The sequence below is a fragment of the Rutidosis leptorrhynchoides genome, unplaced genomic scaffold, assembly GCF_046630445.1.
Source record: "Rutidosis leptorrhynchoides isolate AG116_Rl617_1_P2 unplaced genomic scaffold, CSIRO_AGI_Rlap_v1 contig293, whole genome shotgun sequence".
NCBI classification, from domain to species: domain Eukaryota; kingdom Viridiplantae; phylum Streptophyta; class Magnoliopsida; order Asterales; family Asteraceae; genus Rutidosis; species Rutidosis leptorrhynchoides.
Window position 1 is genome coordinate 1 of NW_027266535.1, and position 21,424 is coordinate 21,424.

General features: G+C 37.1%; 1 pseudogene; it reads left to right on the forward strand.

Annotated features, from left to right (window-relative positions):
* The first annotated feature begins 1,261 nt into the window (after positions 1-1,261).
* LOC139882622 (nudix hydrolase 8-like) lies at positions 1,262-8,194 on the forward strand (annotated as a pseudogene).
* Positions 8,195-21,424: the final 13,230 nt, after the last annotated feature.

A 21,424-nucleotide genomic window follows, 5' to 3' on the forward strand; every position in this document is an offset into this window, starting at 1 on the left:
AACCTATTAGCAGCCCACGAGACATGGTGCATTCTCTCGCTTCACCAACTTACTTTCTCTCTTTCCATTTCTTCTCCCATAGACTTTTATCCCGGCAACCGCCATCATAGCGTTTATATATCATACTTGTTTGTTTTCTTCAAGTAGTCGAAGTACTCCCTCGGATTACACTCTGGTCAAATATTGACTCCATTGTCATGTACTTCTACAATGGAAGTAGTCGAAGTACTCTCTCCGAGTACACTCTGGTCAAATATTGACTCCATTGTCATGTAATTCTACAATGGAAAAATATGGTGTTGGCTGATGTGGTCCTCGTTGGTTTTACGGAACTGAAACCCAGTTCCTACACTTTTTGTTCAGTTTAACATTTGTCATGTACTTCCGCAACGGGAAAATATGGTGTTGACTCATGTGGTCCTCGTGGGTTCTACGGACCAATAGGTGAAACCAATTCCTACTCCTTTTTGTTAACATAACGAGTTTCATTTTCTAACAACCTTTATTGTGTATAGATTTGCACCTGGATTGTGACTTGACCAAACTAAATTGAAACGAACCAAAATGAATTGGACCAAACTACCCATGCAAAATGGGCTTGCCCCATAGATCTCACATCCAAGCCCAAGCCGAAGCCCATATGTAGAAGCCCGACATGCTTAAGCATGCCAAGTTGCATAAACAATTCTGAATGTTTGAGAATTATCAATGTGGGACAAAGTTAATTCAACACACTTACACATTGTTTGTCTATCGATTTCATATTCAAACCTGCCATCAAATATGTCATATGAATATATCAACATCATCTCCTCATAATGGAGATCACATTCGGTTTATCTACCGACCCATATCGCTAAAGGGTCTCGCATAATATTTGTCATTTTCTAGTTTCATTCATCGATCTATGTATGTAGTCAATTTAAAAAAAATGAAAACATCATGTATTTTGATACGAAATATATGATATTCTCAATTCATTTTTTTATTTTGAGAACTTAAGTGGCCATTAATATATAGAATTCGCTGATTCAGTGCAACGTCCAACAATATTTTAGATAGAGCTATTGATTCAGAGGAAGCTCATCACAAGGATTTCCTTAGGCTGGTAAAGAAAACACATGTGGCTCTCCACGAGAGTACTCCTCTCGTTAGTGCTCCAACGAGACGAGGGGTGTGCTCCCACGTCTAAACGAAAGACTTCCTGAAGATATTTATTAATCCACTTGATATTTTGAAAAGGGGTACGAGGGAATGAGACATGGGGAGTGTGGTAGCAAACACACCCCACGAGGGGAGTTCTCCCACCACAAGACGTGGAGAGTACTCCCACGAGACATTGGGTCATTCCTACCAGATTGAATTCATCTTCATATTTTTTTGTCATCCAAGATATCCCTAACACTTGGATTCGACGTTCAGCTGACTTGGTTTTATTTCGCTGAATGATTTGTTTCATGTGATACATTTCAAAGATTTCATGCCCTTTTATATTGCAATGATTGTGTAGTGTGCACCTCAACTCATATATCATTGTTTTCTGCAAGGAAAAACAAACAGAGGTACCTAAAAAGACAAGACAAATATAATCATTAAACAGAGATTTTTGTGGACTACAAAGCTTGAATGCTAGGATTGAAATCCTAGAAGCAGAGGGTCGAAACATTCTTCGGAAGGTAATTGGCCAAAGATTTTATTATTGGGTAAAATATTAAAACCCCTCATGTTAAACGTATTATAGATCCATCTTTTTTTTTCAAAATTATTTAAACCCCTCCTTCACTATCTATTTGGAAACTCAAGGTCTGCTCACAAAAGGCAATATAATTTATATCACTACTATATCTAATGGATTACATTTATATTACAAGATGGATCCCTATTTTCAAATCCTCAATTGTCTCTAGGTCACTTTAAATTTAGCCTTTAACGATAATATAGTATTCAGTCCAAGTTGTTCTTAGGAAAAAATCCAAATTGATCTTTTTCTTTCGAAGTCATTACTCCTAAACTAGTCCCTTTTGTAAAAAGAAAAAAAAATGACTTGGCCATTATAAAAAATGGACCATTTTGAAGCTTTTAAAGAGACTAGATTGTCCTTGGGCATTATAAAAAATTAAAAACCATGTTAGTATGTGTGCAAATTAACACAGCATGATTTAGCCAATCATTTTTTGTGTGAAAATACAGGGGAAGAAAGGAGTGTGGCCGAAGATACTATCAGAATTAGCTGATCTGGTTCCAATCGCCATTCAGGTAGATGTTCTATGATCCTTCAAATTCTATGTCAGCAAAAAAAAATTCAGATTAATAATCATCTTAATCGATGTGTTACTCGAAACTCAAGTTTCCTCATGTTTGTTTTCTAGGAGGGTTTTGAGTACCACCATGCTACAGGGCGGATTTATTCAGGGCCTGGTGAGTCGAGTCATTATGCTTACTTTAGCATTGATGTCACTTTTAATTTAAGAGGTCTTGTGTTCAAGACCTACTTTTTACTCTTTTCATATTTTTCCTCCTTTTATCTTATTAGTCTAGAGTTAGAAATCCCACCACCGGTCCACCACAGCCATTTTTCGAATCACTGGAGAATTTAAGGAAACATATATTTCTTTTTTCATGATGATCCTCTTAGCCAATTCAAGAACCAGTCAAATTGGAGAAGACAACTTCTCGGACTTCAATATATATTTTCTTTCTTAGAATCAGTTAATGCTAAACTAGCTAACCTTCCTCCAATTCTTGGACTTTGTAAGTCTTACGTGATTGTTGTAATCTAATTTTTTTCTACAATTATAATTGTATTTTTTTCTTCAAGCCATCCTGTTTTTATTTTAAATTAAAACATTTTTGCCTCGTACCTTTTTTTCCCTTTAGCTTATGAGTCTTATTATAATTAGTGTCATGTAATCTCATTTTTTTCCCCACAATTGTATGTTTTTTCAAGCCATTTTGTTTTAAATTAAAGTCCTTTTACTCTAAAATTAAATTTATATTTATTTTAACACTGAATTCAAATCTCAATTCATTTACCATATAAATAAAATAATTTTTTGTTTCAATTTTTTTTAATTCTAAATATGAGTTTTAATAGATTATATCATCAACACAAACCATTAACAATGGTTTTATAATTGTATGAAATTAAAATTTTGATAGACTCAAATAATGTTTTGGATCGAAAATTTCGCGATTCGACTAAAGTCCAAGTATACGACCACCCAATATTTGGCTTATGAATATGTCTCCGACTTTGCCCCATTAAAAAAAATCCTAGATCCGGGATATGTAATGTTAACATACTGGATTCCTGAGGACGAACAGTATATGCTTCCGTCAAGTCTTGTCATCAAATCGGCATAGGAGCCTTTGTGAATTGTGATCAACGACCAACGACAGGTCCTTGTCGTCAAAGAGAAATGTCCTTGTCTATGCTCAAATGTCTGGAAGTTGCCTAGTGGTTACTTAAACAAGGTGAGTACTTAATTAGTACTATTAATATTCTAGTTTCACTACCCGACAATTCAGAATCAGCGACACAAAAATGTGTCGCTGACCTCCATATATGAGTTGCAGAACACATCAGCGACACAAATTTAAATGTCGCAGATGTGTCGCTAAAACCTCTGTCTCTAGAAAGTCAGCGACACAAATCTGTGTCGCAAACACGCGCGGCACAGCTGCTACACAATTGGCGACATCAATTTCGAAAAGTCAATTACCTGTTTGCGACACATAGAGGTGTCGCTGTTGTGTCGCAAAAAATGGCCGTTGTTTTTAAAACAAAGGCGGGTGATTTGTGTCGCAGTTATGTGTCGCAAATTTTATTTAATTTTTATTTTTTTAATATTTTTCAGTAAATAAATTATTAAAAACCGAAAATAAATACCAGTATTTAAATTTTTTATATCCGAAATAATATTATATATATATAATTCAAATATTCCAACAATATTCAAATTAAATAAAATCCGGTACATAACGATAATATCCTTAACAATATCTAAATATCCAAAACTACACTAAACAATGCACATCAGAAGGTCACACATCACCTCCATCGTCCTCGCCTCTGACGATATGTGGACGAGCTGCGGATAGACGCTGCATCTCGGCTTGACACTCTGCCACAATCCGCGCTAACTGAGCGTACCTGGCATCATCGCGCGCACAATCCTCGATTGTGTAAGCTCCGGCCTGGATAGCCGCCACGCTAGCCTCGAGTCTAGCTATCCGATCGCTGTCTTTTTGGGTCTGTGGCTGAGAGGAGCTGCCTGGTCTGCTAGATGATGATCCATATAAAGCTCGACTCTCTGACCCAAAGCCATACAGTCGAGAGGACCGAGGGCGAGCAAAGTCAATCTGCCTCAACACATCGACATCATCCATCTCGATTTGTGCCTGACTGGCCTGGGTGTACAGCTGATCCATCCGTTCCTATAAATTATGAATAATAAATCAAGTTTCATAATTATCTTTATTAAATTACGTGTCAAGGATACGTCATAATATTATTGAATACTTACAGCAAAGAACCTGGCATTCTCAGAGATGTACTCCTCACCGTCATGTCCCTTGGTGTGCGTATTTCTGAATAGGTCAACTCGCCTAGGAGGTATACCGTCGTTAGCCTCAGTCTGTACAAACAACAAGCCAAGACAGATTAAAGATTCATACTTCACCAATATAAAATAATTACATAACAGTTTGACATTCGCAACTTACCATACGACGAAGAGTAGTCCCAATAGTTACTGGGCCGACGTTGTGGGTCCCCTCGGCCTTTTCTTTTCCATGTCTACGGTTCTCCGACTTCCTCTTTCTCTCTTCTTGATACTTGGGATCATTGGAGGCTTCTTGCCATGATTCCCATTCCCATGTCTCGAAGTGTGTGTGAGGTGCCTTGCCAGATCGGATAACGTTTGCATAATCGGAGTATCGTCTACCAGCCTTCTTCGTCCAGGATGCTCTAACCAAGGGTAGATCACACTCAGGAATGATGACGAATTTCTGCACAAATATCATTGAGAAAACTAGTTAACTATATAAATGTGTAAACATTATATGTATGTAAAATGTTAACAATTTATTAACTTACCTCGAACTCGTTCCAATAGAAGTCCTTCATGGCCCGGCTGACACTTTTCTAGTTGATCCCAGTCGGGTCGACCCTAGCCTCGAATGTCGACCGAATGATATGAGAGATCTCCTCTGAAGCCTGCAATCTGCGAATAAAATAAGAAAGATGAGTCACTTGTGAATGGGTAAAATAATATAAATAAAGACATAAAAAAATTACCTCCCCTGGGCGTCAACGTGAATGTGGATGCGTACAATATTAGTCCGAGGTGCAGTAGGAGGAATGACCGATGGATCTGCTGAAGTACTCTTGGTGGTGGAAGACCCGCGACTAAGTCTCGAGCCAGAAGTAGAACCCGGTCCACTCTGCTGAAATAGGCTACGGACCAAAGCATCGGCAAGTTGTCCAGATGGCCCGTATCCACGAGATCCCAAGGCGGTTGGGGACGGCGTACGAAGTCCTCCATATCCTCATCGTCATGATGATCAGCATGCTGCTCTGGAAATTGAGTCGGAGGTGGGACAATCTGAGGAGGATTACAACCTCTACGACCTCCACTTTTAGCAGGGGGAATCCCTCGACCACGTCCACTACCTCCAGCCATCTACGAATGAACCAAAATCACCCATATTCCTCTATAATTGCCTAACTCCTTAAACAAAAAACACACGACTTCAAAATCACCCATAAGATGTTAGTCAACCTAACATGCGAACAAATTCACAATTCCACCGATATCTAACAACCTAACACACGATCAAATTCACATTTACACCAATATCTAACAACCTAACATGGGATCAAATTCACATTTACACCAATATCTAACACCTAACATGCGATCAAATTGACAATTCCACCAATATCTAACAGCCTAACATGCGATCAAATTCAACGAATTTTTTCCAATATCTAACAACATACATGTGAACAATAACCTTAATCGAACCATTTATCCAAGAAGAATAACGAATCACCAAATATCATCATACAAATAACCAATACATATATTTTTTTACACGAAATAAAATTAGATACCTTCCAATATGATGTGAATAGCCGATTTTACGATTCAACCTACACGAAACAACACAAAATTAATTATTAATACATAATATAGAAAAAAATAAAAAAATACAATTTAACCACTAACAACCTCTGCCCGCCGCCACCACCAACAAAGGAGGTGTGGCAGGCGACGAGGTGGTTGTGCGGGTGGTTTAGGGCGGAGATAGATGAGATAGAGGCGGAGATGGTGGAGAGAGGGTCGGAGATGGTGGAGAGATCGTCGGAGATGGTGGCGGGGGCGAGATGAGGTCGACCGGCCCGGGAGACAGAGAGAGAGAAGGACGATTGAGGCGGAGAGAGAGAGACCAGAAGAGAAGGCGATGGAGAGAAGGGAAGAGGCCGACGGTGGTGGAATGATCGTCGAAACGGAGAGGAAGGACGGACGGTTTACCTGTGTCGCGTCGAGACGGAGTGATTTATGGGTGTCGCACGATCTAAGAAAATAAAAGGGAAAGGGGTTAAATCAGATCCGTAAATCAGCGACACAAGCCGCGACACAAATATGTGTCGCCGATCCGGTCCCAGCCACGTGTCAATTCTTCATTGGCTGTCAACGCAGTGAAAACAACGACACAAATTTGTGTCACTGATTTAGTGTCAAAAGTGCGTTCAGGCGCCGCGTTTTGATTTTTGTCACTATTGTGTCGTTGAATGTGTCGCAGTTTTTCATCCTTGGCGGGATTTCTGCCGCCGATTCTTTATGTGTCGCTATTGTGTCGCAAAACTGCAGTCAGCGACACATGTCGTTTTGTGTCGCGAATGTGTCGCTGTTTCAATATTGTGTCGCTGAGGTGTCGCATATGTGTCGCAAAATCAGCTATACAAGCCTGTGTCATTGATTTACCAGTCTCGCGTAGTGTTTATAGAATTTTTTTCTGAGGAGTTGTCAAGACTTAGTATTTGTGTATTTCATTCTCTCAGTTTGAAGATATATTCTCTGGAGCTATAAGAGAAGTGAAAGAAGAGACTGGTGTTAGTTTTTTCTTTTATATCCAACTCAATAATAAAGGTGTATTTTTTTTTCTGGACTACTTAAAAGAGGATATATTGTATTGTTTGCAGGTTGACACCGTTTTCCTGGAAATAATTGCTTTCAGGTAAGAAAACCAAAAATGATGTCATCGTACCGGCTGATAAAATAAAAACCAACCCATAAAATATGATCGATTCATTCAAAGTGGTCCAATTTTTATTTATTTTTTGAAACTTGTCTAGTCAATCTTTTTGAGAATAGGGTCCAAATTGAGCTCAATTAATCCTAAAGACTATCCTTTTCTGATCATCTATATAGGCACGCTCATCGTTTAGCTTTCGAGCAATCGAATTTGCTGTTTGTGTGCATGCTCAAACCATTGTCAACCGAAATCACAATCGACGCAAGGAACTCCAAGCTGCCAAGGTAAGTGTGAAATTATCAATAATTAATCTATTTTTTAAAATCAAATGTTATTTCACTACTAATAAGGGTCTTTCTTTTTTCTTTTTCTTTTTTCCCAAGGCTGGATCTGGATGAATTTATTAAGCAGCCATTTTATGTAGAAGACGAAATGACGAAAATGGTCATAGACATTTGTGTTGAAGCTTCTGAAAACCATTACTACTATGGATTCATCGCTCATCAGTTGACCTCTAAGCTTGATGATGGAAAACTCTCTTACCTGTATTATATATGGAAGTCAACGCCATTTTTAAAGTAACATTTTTTTCGAAAGGGATTTGATATTGATCATTAATAAGAGGTCAAACCGGTTACAACAATATGATGAAAATGTAAGAGGAGAGATTCCTCATAAGAACATCTCCATCTAGCTAAAGAATGTGCTAAAATGTTTCCTTCGCTAGGGAGTAACATTAATGCCCAACTGGAAACTCCGATTATTATTGTATAATTTTCTAAATGAAGTCACGAGAATAATGGTCTTCTTTGCCAGGTGGGAAATTCATGTTCTTCATAGCTTTTACAGACGAATTTCAGCCATACACGTGGCCATTTATAGCCTATTCTGTAGAGGATTCTACCATGTACCAAAGCCTATGTCTGATTAATGCCTCCAACCTCATGAGTCATGACCCTGCTTCCCTTTTCTTTCTTTCTTTTTTTCATTCACAAATATAAATTTAAATTATACTTCCCGTTCCTAATTAATTGAGGTTGTATATGTGATCAAAACGCCTCTATTAAGAACTTGAAATAATTTTCAACCATTTTTTTTCTTCTTAATTTTATAAGAAATATGAATTTCAATGAGTTGAAACCAAAATTGTTAGCAACTCATAATATGAGTGTAGAATCTGAATCTCGAGTTTTGCTCAGTTTCCTTAAAATATTCTTGCACCACACACAGAATGCTAAATTATAAAGCTAAGAGAAGATCAAACTAAAATTAAAATAGAAAGTAAGAAAGAAAAGTCAACAAAAATAATATTCCATGCGTATTTGTCAAGAAACTCGATCTAAATTAGCAACAAGCATATTCTAGAACTTGTCAAGAAAATTGTTATGGTGGTCCTATGTGGACTGTGAGCTTCATTTTTTTATATGCCACACTTAAAAATATTTAAATATAATTTTAATTTCTATTCATATTAATATATGTTTCTCTTTCTCAGGTTCGCCAACATCTGAAAACCATTGATCAAAACTAAAGCCGAATCACGTATTGATCAAAGCCAGCCACCTGGTTTTTTTTTTTTTTTTTATGGTTCATGGCATTATAAAAGCTTTGCTTTAGCCAAACAAAACTTTCAGAGTTTCAAATTTAGTTAACGTTTTAATTTTTCACATTTTGGTCAACGAATTGTCTTCCTCTGATCTCCCTATAAACATGGTATCACTTGACTTATATGCAAGGGTGCGCTATTTTTGTGTACAGGGGCACACGGAGGTGAACATCATGTAGTCCGACCGGTTTTTTCGTAGCCGGTCTTACTAATTACATGCATGATCGGTCTTGAGGAAGCCGGTCTTACTAATTACATTACTAATTACATGTATGACCGGCCTTGAGGAGGCCGGTCTTGACCCAAAACAAAAAAAAAAAAATTTACTTATGACCGGCATTGACCAAAAAAAAAAAAAAATTATTCCGAGTTGTAGGCTTGTTCGTCATTTTTATTCCCACTTGTAGGCTTGTTCAAGATCAATTTTACTCCGAGTTGTAGGCTTGTTCGTCATTGAGATTAATTAAACTTTGAAAAAAAAAATTTACTTATGACCGGCCTTGAGGAGGCCGGTCTTGACCAAACAAAAAAAAAATTTATTCCGAGTTGTAGGCTTGTTCGTCATTTTTATTCCCACTTGTAGGCTTGTTCAAGATCAATTTTACTCCGAGTTGTAGGCTTGTTCGTCATTGAGATTAATTAAACTTTGGAAAAAACTTTGGAAAAAAAAATTACTTATGACCGGCCTTGAAGAGGCCGGTCTTACTTTGAAAAAAAAAAATTTACTTATGACCGGCCTTGAGGAGGCCGGTCTTAGGGAAAGTCTTTGACCGGCCATCCCATGGCCGGTTGTAGGGTAATTAACACTAATTAATCAGTCCGACCGATTATGGGAAAACCGGTCGGACTACGGATGTTCACCTCCTCCCTTTTCTGTTTCAAAACGTTAAAAAATACATTTATAATTTACTGTTATATGCAATTCTCTACGTATCATACATATCTTTTTTTTGCATAAATTGATATGCTTTACCAAAGCGAATAGTACTTCCTCATAGTCGATTTGTATGATGAGATTATATATGATACAACATTTTAGCAATACCCTTTTTTATTCACACATTGTCATCCTGATATCAACAAGTCTCTTGTCTCCCAATGTCTTCAACAACGATCATCCGCAACACATGCATAAAAGTAAGTAAATAGGCTATCATATTACTGAGAGTGGAAGTCTCTACAAACTAACAAATACAACAGAAAGTAAACGTCAAAAAAAAATAAAAAAATACAGCAGAAAGTAAGAACAAACCTCGTGGGACTAAATCCAAGGGATATTAAAATACTAAATTCAAGGGAATTAATTATATAATAATTTACTTAAAATTTTAATTACATAATTTTATTTTTGAATATAATATGATGTATATATATATTGTTGTTTTAATTAAGAAGAATGAGAATAATAAAAAAAAGACATGATGAGATTTTGATTAAGAAAAAAAAATTAATTAGTAAGTTGAAAAAAAAATTGTGTACTATAATTTTATTAGGAATATTTTATTAGGAATAACTATTTAAATGATAAATATGAAAGAAAAATTCATGTGTCAAATTATAATTCGCCAATAAAAAATCATGTGTCGAATTTTGATTCGATAATAAAATTTGTAATTTGAACAACTCAATTAATATTTATATGGACTTAAAATATAGGTCTATTTATTTAAGCAGGTGACACGTATAGACAATAAATATGTATATATATATATATTAAAATTATATAATAGAATTTTTTAAAAAAAAAATAAATAGATGTTATATATAATTATTTTATTATATTTTATATTCAAAAAACTTACATTATATATGCGTTATAATTTTTTTTAAATCACGTTAACAAAAGATAAGTCGCATTAATAAAAATTATAAAGTTATCATTATAATTTTTTTAGAATAACATGTATATATACGTTGTAATTTGGAAGGATGAGAATAGTAAAATATAAAATTTTGATTAGGATGTGTTTCTATATCATCTGTAAAATTTTTAGTAGAAAGATAATGGTGACGTGGCAATAAATCCATCTGACATGTTCTTATTTGGCAAGTAATTAAGGTAAAATGTAGAAGTATAACGGGAAGTTAACGACCACATCAGCAAAGTTAACAACTGCTTAACGTCAAGGACACATTTGGTAGAAATATTGTGAGTTTAAGGATAGGGCTAACGTGAGTTTAAGGACCAGTACGTCAAAGCCCAAATAGAATTGTCACGAACTAAAAGATGTCGGCAAAACGTTGTGTTTGTTCCTTTTAAGGATTTTGATCTACATCGTCCCTTATTTTTTAAAATGTCACACTTCATTCTTTATTTTATTATATCGTTAGATTAATGGAAGTTAAAAATTGTCTAGTTGGCAACATTTAACTTGACACGTGTATATTATCAGTCAAAATATTTCACGTCGTCTTTCTTACCATGGACAAGTTAAACCGAACCGGACTGAAAACCGAAATCGAATCGAACTTGAAAAAAAGAAAAAAAAATCAATTTCTTACCTTTCTCCTCAGATTCAGATCCATTCTTCTCAATCTCGACTGGGTTTTCATTAGTTTTCCGATACCCTTGTCGGAATATTCTAATTCTTTGTGAGATTCCGATTCGACTTTCCTTAATTGAACTGAATTTTTAACATTTCATCATCGGGTTGATCTAGAATCCTGACAGAATCGGATTCACCCAATCCCCTTCAGTGGAAACAACAATCTCTTTACAATCGTTAGTTTCTTTCGATCTTGTCGTCGTCTTCCTCGCCGGAAGTGGGTTTCTCCCATGACTAAGATCCTTGATGATTTCAGATCTTCCTTTCTTGGCCTGAATCCGGCTCTTCTAATTCCATCCACAGGGACGCTCACTATCTCTTTATTAGTATTATTATTATCTTTTGATTTTGGATTGTGCATAATCGGACCATCAAATTAATACTCCACCAACCGTTTGATATTTTTTCACAACTCTATTACTACCCTCAAACTCTCGGAGCAAATCTTCGAGAGTCTCGACGAAAAAGTTAAGACTGCGTATCGGCGGGATGTAAAGAGTGGTGGTTGAGATTTTTGGGAAGGAGACGAGAGGAGAAGAGAAGAAATTGATTTTTCTTTTTCTTTTTTCAAGTTCGATTCGGTTTCGGTTCGGTTTTCGGTTCGATTCGGTTTAACTTGTAAGAAAGACGACGCGAAATATCAACCTACGATTTGTTAATGTGGCCAATTAGGCAATTTTAATATCGAAGGAAAAGTAAAATAAAGAATGAAATGTGACATTTTAAAAAATAAAGGATGATATGGGTCAAAAACGTTGAAAATAAGGACCAAACGCAACGTTTTGTCGAAAGATGTCCATAGTATGTCAAAAAAATAAAATTTATTAGTATGTCCATTGTCCAGTTTATTTATACAAATTACCAGCCCTTACAGCATAAAGCCAAAATATGAGTGGGCCTTTTTACAATTCCAAGTCAGAGTAGGTTTCTGAATTGTGAAGATAGTATATAAGTTAATAGATCGTTCCTGCATAATTCTCAACGTTTAAAAAGCTTCGGATATATCTGTCGGAAAAGGGCGCGATGATGAAAGTACGTCAAGCTAATTTGGCGGTAGATCGTTAATTAAACACGAGCCGTTAATCAAAAAGCTTCCAGAGACCATGCTGGTCGAAGTTTTCCGGAGACTACCTGAGGCCAAATTCGTCATTCGTTGCCAGCTTGTTTGCAAAAATTGGTATGCAATAATCTCAGCCGAAATCTCTTCAACTCGTTTAATTAGCAGCTTTTTAACTCATCATAGGAGAATTTCTGATAAAATATCTCACTTCGTGCCGAAATTCCCTGAATCGCAATTAGACTACTTCCCTCGTTTTCTCCTTACAGAAGTTAGGAGAGATATTAGGGTAATAGCATCGTGTAATGATTTGTTACTATGCTGCCTTGGATCTGGAGAAACAAAGTATTGCATATGTAACCCACTCACTAAGCAATATGCTATCCTCCCCCCAACTCCTAATGAGATTATTCATCATAAAGTTTATGTAGCATTAGTGTGCGACCTTTTATTTCGAAGAAGATTAATGATGAAGGAGAAGATAGGGAGAATGATGTTACTGGTAATATTAATCCTGACTACAAGTATAGGGTTGTATTCATCTATTTTGTGGGGGTAACAATGTAATAAAAATGCGTGACTTCTCTTCAGAAACTAATGAATGGCGTGACCGCAACATAGATATGTCAGATCCAAGTCCCCCCTACCCTATGATTAATTTATTTGAATTGAAACTATGGAGGAGAGAATGATTTTTCATAAGGGATGGGGGTTCGGATCAATTACAACATGTCAAATGTTTACGATCCTCAAAACATTGAACAACCCATCATGCATGCCATTGAAACTCCTTCAGCCGATTTCCAGGTCTGGGGCTCATCTGTCATAGGACTTTGCCAAGTGTCTTGAGAATATTTTAAATTGACAAATATTACCACACTTGGAAATAATGTCACTGTGAATGTTTGGGAGCACAAGGACTTGAATAATTCAGGAGAAGAATGGAGTTTGGTCCACAAAGTTTATCTTCATCATTGGGCGACCTTTGGCGGTCTGGAGTTGAGAAGCGTGGCAGGCATTTTCGTTGTTCACTTTCGGCGCTAGCAGTCGATCCAGATGATGGTGATATTGTTTATATTAAAGTCTCTGATGACTTTGACATCATATTGTGCAACCTTAGGAAATGGAAATGAAGCTGTTTCAAGGTCGCTTTTTGTCCCTAGTTCGGGTTGCCGTGAGAATTATGTCTTCCCTGTTATGTCTCCAATGTGGCCTACACCTATCCGGGAAACAGGGGGCACAGAGAGTCTCAAGAAATTCAACTGTTGAATCAAAAAGCGCTCTGGACAGGGAGCCTCAAGAAAAGCAAAAAAACGCTCTTCGTCCATGAGAAACAATGCTGCCCATACCAAGAATTACGAAGACACTGCAATCAAGGGCCTCCGGGAGCTTGCATTTGACCAACCTCCTCGCTGTGCTTATGTTTGATACCTTTATTATGAAGAATGCAGAATTGAAGTGATGTGTACAAGAGAATGCCGTGTATGAGATCAAATGCCTCGGATTGTTATCACCACTACTACAGCACAATTCTACTGATATGGATGAGAATTATCTATTTTCTTTATTGTCTTTTATTAATAGCCTTAGAAGAGATCATCATACTGTATTTTCCTTGCCTTCGGATTATTTATGTATAGTGAATGCAAGATTTTCGATTCTAAGATCAGTAAACAGAAATATTTAAGTAATAAGTGTTCTTCTAATATTAAAAGAAGAAAGTGTGCACAATTTTCGATTCTATGATCAGTATACAGTAGTATTTAAGTAATAAGTGTTCTACTACTAAAACAAGAAAAATGTACACAAGAAAATGTACACAATTTTTCGATTCTAAGATCAGCATACAGTACTGTTTAAGTAGAATCAAACTTTTCTCTTGTATTCGACTCCTTGCTTGTTTGCGTTGATCAATCGCAGTACATTCTCAGGAAAATCATCGAGGTCCAAAATGTCATCAGTAAACAATCCAGCATCACGGGCAAATGTGGACAGTTTGTCGGCTGGTTGATTCGCTTCTCGTGGACAATGAACCGCTAAGACTTGTCCAAACATAGAGAGGAGATGCTTGATCTCTTTCACAAGATTGATTCCGTCACGATTTGCAATTTTGCTAGGTTTAGCACCCAGCAAAAAAAGAACTTCATCACAGTCGGTTTGTAATATGAGATTAGGGTATAACATCTTCATATTACCTTTCTTATTTCTTAAATTTGTATCCTTCAGTGTAGTTAGAATCTTCAAGTCTAGCAAGAGTCCGCTCAACTCTGCTTCAATAGGCGTCCCGCCTTTACCAAATGTAGAAGCTACCCCGAAAATCAAGTCCCCACCGCTATTTCGACAGATGGCAGCCCCATACATAAAATGCCCGTTTTTATCCTCGCAACCACCATCTGAATTTAGAGCAACATAAGAAATCGGCGGTTTCTCCCACTTCACCATCCTACTCGATCCTTTCCCAATTCTTCTCCCCATTTAATTGTGGCCAAACTATATTCTGGGTCCCTATGGTTTCACTTTCTCCTCTCAAAAATGGCCAATCCAATCGTGCCACATGTCAATCGACGTGGAGTCCAACGTGTATAACACTAGCCAAACACAACCATTAAAAATCATCCAGCTGAAGTGCAAATCCAGAAACCAAACAAGCCACTATCTTTCATGCCTCTCCTTCAATATTTCTGCAACATGAATTGCTAGGAGAAAGACCTTAATGAGCTACATTTACCCATAAAACATAGAAAGGAAGTTTAATCAACACGATGTAGAGACATATGCCAATAACACAAAGGATGAAAGAAGAAAAATGTGATACCAGCTATAACTCTGGAAATAAAACATGAGTAACAAAAAGAGCGATTCATAAATCATGTTTAGTATTTAGAGAATGATCAGTAAATTATATGGGTGGTTTTTTATGTTACAACCTTTATGATGCAGAATGAGCAAGAAATGAGAAAACCTGATTGGTTTTCCAATCACAGTGTAAGGGGTCACAATAGTCACTGAAACATATAGCAATTACATTAGTTTTCCTTCAGATAGATTAATCAAAGATCAAACATCAAGCATATAAGCACTTTAACATCATTCAGAATCTGAATTTATTGTCTTTGTCAGAATTTTCTCAAGACAGTAATTATCATTATTAATAGCCATTGAAGCTTCAAAGCAAGGCAACTAAATAGAATTCATCTTCTACCGTGATTCGCATAAAGCTCGTGTATTATCAGTAACTTCAATTAAAGAAATTCAGAGTATTTAGTAACTCACAACCCATTCATAGCGGCATTGATAATAGCCTCAGGCACTTCATTAACAGTATCTTCGAATTGGGTGTTTCAAATTGATTAGTTTTTTGTCGAAGAAATTAGGGTTCATCGAATTGGGGGTTTCAAATCTAGGGTTCTTGGAAGAAAATAGGCTTCGTTGAATTTGGTGATTCAAATCTAGGAAATGTCGAACGAAATAGGGCTTGGCTAAGAAATGGGGAAGCATTAGCGATTTAGTAGTGGTTTCGTGGAATTAGTTCTTCAACGCAACGCTACGCAATTGGGAAATTGGGGGGAGACAGGGAGACTCACTAATTTAGGAATATACGGGTTAAAAAAAAAAAAAGGATAATGGTGTTATCTCATTTTGCTGATTACAATCCAGTTAGAAATCACAACATCCGATTACCTACGAATCAAGAAATCGAGGTTACTCATGTTGGTGTTATACATTTATTGCCATCAGTAACGATAAGCAACATTCTCTACGCTCCCTCGTTTACTTACAATCTTGTTTCTGGGCATCACCTTACTAAGGAAAAAAGTTGTTGTCTAATTTTGTCATGATGTTTGTGTGATACGAGGACTCACTCTTATTGAAGCATGTAAACCGAGAGGCTTGTTGAGAGCAAAGCTCAATTTTCATTAACTTGAAGTTATTTATTCTATTACAAAATTTTTCCATTTATACTACTTTCTAAGTGTGTATTGGAAGTTAATTAAGGACTATTGTCAAATCTATGCCCATACTTTTATAGTTAAGATTACACTCTATCACATGCTAAGTATGGCTGCAATGTCTCTTGAATTGATATGGAGTTGTTGTGGTGGATTGTGATGGAAGACATTGACTTGTGTTGGAAGCAACAGCTTTGACAAGAGAATGGGCTTCGGTTGTGGGCTGGCGGAGAAGAGGAAGAGATGGGCCGAGACGAAGAGAGCGAGGCCCAACTCCATGGTTAAGGCGAAACGGCAGCGTTCCACGCTTCAGAGTTGAAGCACGTTGTTTGTTGTCAAAACGCAAGCGTTGGCGTCGTTTTGGCTTACAACGGGCAGGTGCGAGTTGAAACGATGTCGTTCCTCTTCCAACGGTCGGGTAACTTTCCCAAATTCAATTCATACACATCTTCTTCCTTTCCTCCATCTTCTCCTTTACTTACCCAAATTTCAACAGCCCCCCACAAGCGGGACTTGTCGAAGATCGATGAGTCCAAGCTTGGAGAGAAAAACACGAAATTGGGGTGCTCTTTGGGCTTTCGTGAATAGGTCAGCCAATTGTAGAGAGGATGGAACTTGTGTTAGATGTATCGATCCTTCTTTCAGCTGGTTCCTTATGATGTGGCAATCAATCTCAATGTGTTTTGTCCTTTCATGGAAAACAACATTGCGGGCTATATGAATGGCCGATTGATTGTCACAGTATAAGCAAGCGGCTTGAGGGTGGCTGACCTGTAGATCATGGAGGACGTAGCATATCCATTGAAGCTCACATGTCACCATAGCTAATGCCCTGTACTCTGCTTCTGCAGATGATCGTGAGACTGTGGACTGTTTCTTAGATTTCCAGGAAATCAGAGCGTCTCTAAGGAATATACAGAATCCTGTAACTGATCTCCTCGTCAGTGGACATCTTGCCCAGTCACTATCAGAGTAAGATCGAAGTTGCAAGGTGTTATTTGAAGGAAAGAACAAGCCTTGTCCTGGTAACGACTTCAGGTATCTTAGAATTCTATGAGCCCTCTTTAAATGTTCTTCTGTAGGATCACATAAGAACCGTGATAAATGTTGAGTGCTTTGTGCAATATCAGGGTGAGTGTGAGTGAGATACAGTAACTTCCCTATCAGGGTTCTGTAGGCTGAAGAATTCACCAGCTTGGGAGATTGATCAGTGAACTCCACAGAGTGCAGCATTGGAGTGGATGCCGGTCTACATCCCAGGAATTCAGAATCCCCAAGCAATTCCAAGGTATACTTCCTTTGACACATGTGAATGCCATGCTGTGATCTTGCAATTTCAAATCCAAGAAAGAATTTTAGCTTTCTCAAATCTTTGATGCTGAATCTATCATTTAGATAGGATTTTGTTGCCTCAATCTGTGTGAGATCATTTCCTGCAATTACTAGGTCATCAACATATACCAGAATAGCCGTGAATGATTCCCTTTCATGTTTGGTGAAAAGTGAATGATCACATTGTGATTGTGAATATCCTGTTTGCATCAAAGCCTCAGTTAGCTTGAAGTTCCACTGCCTGCTAGCCTGTTTTAGTCCATAGAGGGATTTCAGTAGTCTGCAAACCTTATTAGAAGGTGTGTCTGAACCAGGGGGTGGTTTCATATATACCTCTTCATCTAGATCCCCATGTAGAAATGCATTATTAATGTCCAACTGAATGGCATGCCATTTCTTTGTGGCTATGATTGAAAGAAGAATTCTGATTGTTGTAAATTTAGCCACTGGAGAGAAGGTTTCAGAATAGTCTATTCCTTCCTTTTGTGTGTACCCCTTTGCCACAAGCCTTGCCTTGTATCTTTCTATACTCCCATCAGCATTATGTTTGAGTTTGAACACCCATTTGCACCCTATTGCCTTCTTTCCTCTAGGCAGTTCTGAGATTTCCCAGGTTCTGTTTTCTGAAAGAGCTTTCAATTCATTCTGTATAGCTTTCTGCCAATTCTCACTTTCAATGGCTTGTTCAAAAGAATTAGGTTCTTTTTGACAACATATTTTTAAAGAAAAGGCTAGGTGATTTACAGATGGATTAGGAAAAGCAAAAAGATTTTTGACTGAGTGAGATGTACCTGGAATTTGAATGCTGCTTGACTTCTTGAGTGATGATATGTGATCTTGCTGTGACAGAAATAGGACTAGATTGCAGTGATAATCTTCTAGATGTTTAGGTGTGAACCTATGTCTAGTTGATCTCCTAATCATGGGTTGTTCATTCATTTCAAGTTCTAAAGATTCAACAGATTCATTCAAGTTATTCAAGGAATTATCAGGTAACACAGCAACATCATTTTCCACATCTTCAGGATTTCTTTCAAAGGAGTCAGACCTAATATCAAGCAATACATCAGAATCAGGTGCATATTTCCTTTCATTAGGCAAAATTAGGCATAGATTTTCTATATCTGTCCTAGGACCATTATATGAAAAAATGTCTTCATGGAAAACAACATGATACCCTACCTGAATGCTATGACTGTTGAGATGCAGAACCTTATATCCCTTTGTTCCATGTTCATAACCTATCATGATGCATTTAGATGATCTAGGCATGAACTTAATTTTGTTTCTGTCTAAAGTGGATATGAAACACAGTGAACCAAACATTATCAAATGTGATAGATCAGGAACTTTGTTGTACAACAGTTCATAAGGGCTTTTGTTGTTTAGAAGAGGAGTTGGTGTTCTATTAATCAAATGGACAGCATGTGAAATGGAATAGCTCCAAAATTTCAAAGGCAAATTGCTTTGAAATTATAGAGCTCTTCCAACATTAAGTATATGTAAATGTTTTCTTTCTACTCTCCCATTCTGTTGAGGGCACTCAACACATGATGTTTGATGTAGAATGCCATGAGATGCATAAAATTGTGAGTCCATCAATTCAGCACCATTATCACTTCTAATAGCCTTGATTTTCTTGTCAAACTGTGTTTCAATCATTTTACAGAATTGAGAAATTAATTGTCTAGTTTCAGATTTGTGTTTCATCAAATATATCCATGTATGCCTAGAACAATCATCAACAATAGTTAGAAAGAACCTATGTCCATGCATTGAAGGTAAAACAGGACCCCAGATATCCATATGAATCAAGTCAAATGTTTCTTTAGCAATAGAGTCACTAGGTGAAAAAGATAGTTTCCTTTGTTTAGAGAAATGACAGATATCACAAACATGTCTTTGATTGAATGAAATACTTTCATTAATGGCCTTAAAAGCATTTAATCTGGCACTAGACGGATGATCAAGTCTAAAATGCCATAAATCAAAAGCTTCCCTAGGTATGTCTATTATATTGGCAGAAGACATGTTAATATTACATAGTTTCCTAGGAAGCACAGAATTTTCTGCCAAATTCACAAAATATAGTCCCTTTCTCTGTCTAGCTGATCCAATCATCCTCATTGATGTCAAGTCCTGCATAAGACACTTTGAAGGCTTGTGAGGTTGATTGGATCAGCTAGACAGAGAAAGGGACTATATTTTGTGAATTTGGCAGAAAATTCTGTGTCCAGTAGCCATCGAAAAACAGAATTTTGAGTTTTTGATGAGAACTTACCATTGAAAGCTTGTGAGGTTGATGTCATGTTGCTTACAAATAGTTGAGACTGAGAGTATGCCTGAGATTGTCTTTTGAGGCCTTCATATTCATCCTGTGTGATGAACATGGTTGATTCTGCCTGTTTTCTTGTAGGCTCAGCAGCTGTGAGATTTGCAGAGGTAGTCTTGTGAGTTGGAGACTTGGTGAACTTGAAACTAGGGGGAAAGCCAACAATTCTGTAGCATTTGGCTGCTATATGGCCAGCTTTGCCACAATGAGAGCAGATTGGTTTGCCATCTGCAGTCTTCTTATACAGGTAGAGTGCAGCAGGTTGCACAGGTGGTTTTGCTGAAGAGAAGGCTGCAAGAGTTGATCCTTCCTTGTCTGCAGGTATGAGATTCTGCCTTTCAAATTGTGAGACAGTTGAATATACCTTCTGTAGAGATGGAATATGGTCTAGCATCATAATTGTTGATCTTGTTTGAGCATATGCACTGTTTAAGCCCTTGAGGAATCTGATGATCTTGTCATTTTCATAATAGTCAACTATGATTTTAAGAGCTTTACACTCATATTTTATAGCACATTGACACTCGGGGATGGGCCTGAGGTCATCAAATTCATCCCATAGGCTTCTTAGCTTTGTATAGTAGTCTGAAATGTCCATGTCTCCCTGTTTCAGCAAGTAGATTTCCTCTTGTATGTCTGAGATTCTGGAAAAATCAGTTTTTGAGAATCTTGCCTGCAAGTCTCTCCACATTTCAAATGATGTGTTGAATCTTGAGATGGAAGGCTGGATGGATGGCTGGACAGAGTTCATGATCTAGCATGAGACTGTGATGTTGCATCTGTCCCAATCTGAGTAAGTAGCATCTTCTTCTTCAGGTTTCTTGATTTTGCCATTGACAAAATTGAATTTTACCTTGGATCTAAGGGCCATTGTCATGGCTCTCGACCAAGTATGATAGTTGTTGTTGTTTAGGAGAGGTGAGACTAAGGCTTGTGTTGGATTTTCATTTGGATGGAGATAAAAATCAGAGGATGGTGATTGGTTTGAATGCTGATTAGCAGCAGTGAATGTTGAGGTTTCTGTTTCAGGCATAATTTCGGTTTTGAAGGTGAAGTTTTTGTTTTGGAAGTGAGATTGATTTGTGAGTTCAAGTTATTTTGAAATTGAGATCTCTTAATAGGCTCTAGATACCATATTGAAGCATGTAAACCGAGAGGCTTGTTGAGAGCAAAGCTCAATTTTCATTAACTTGAAGTTATTTATTCTATTACAAAGTTTTTCCATTTATACTACTTTCTAAGTGTGTATTGGAAGTTAATTAAGGACTATTGTCAAATCTATGCCCATACTTCTATAGTTAAGATTACACTCTATCACATGCTAAGTATGGCTGCAAT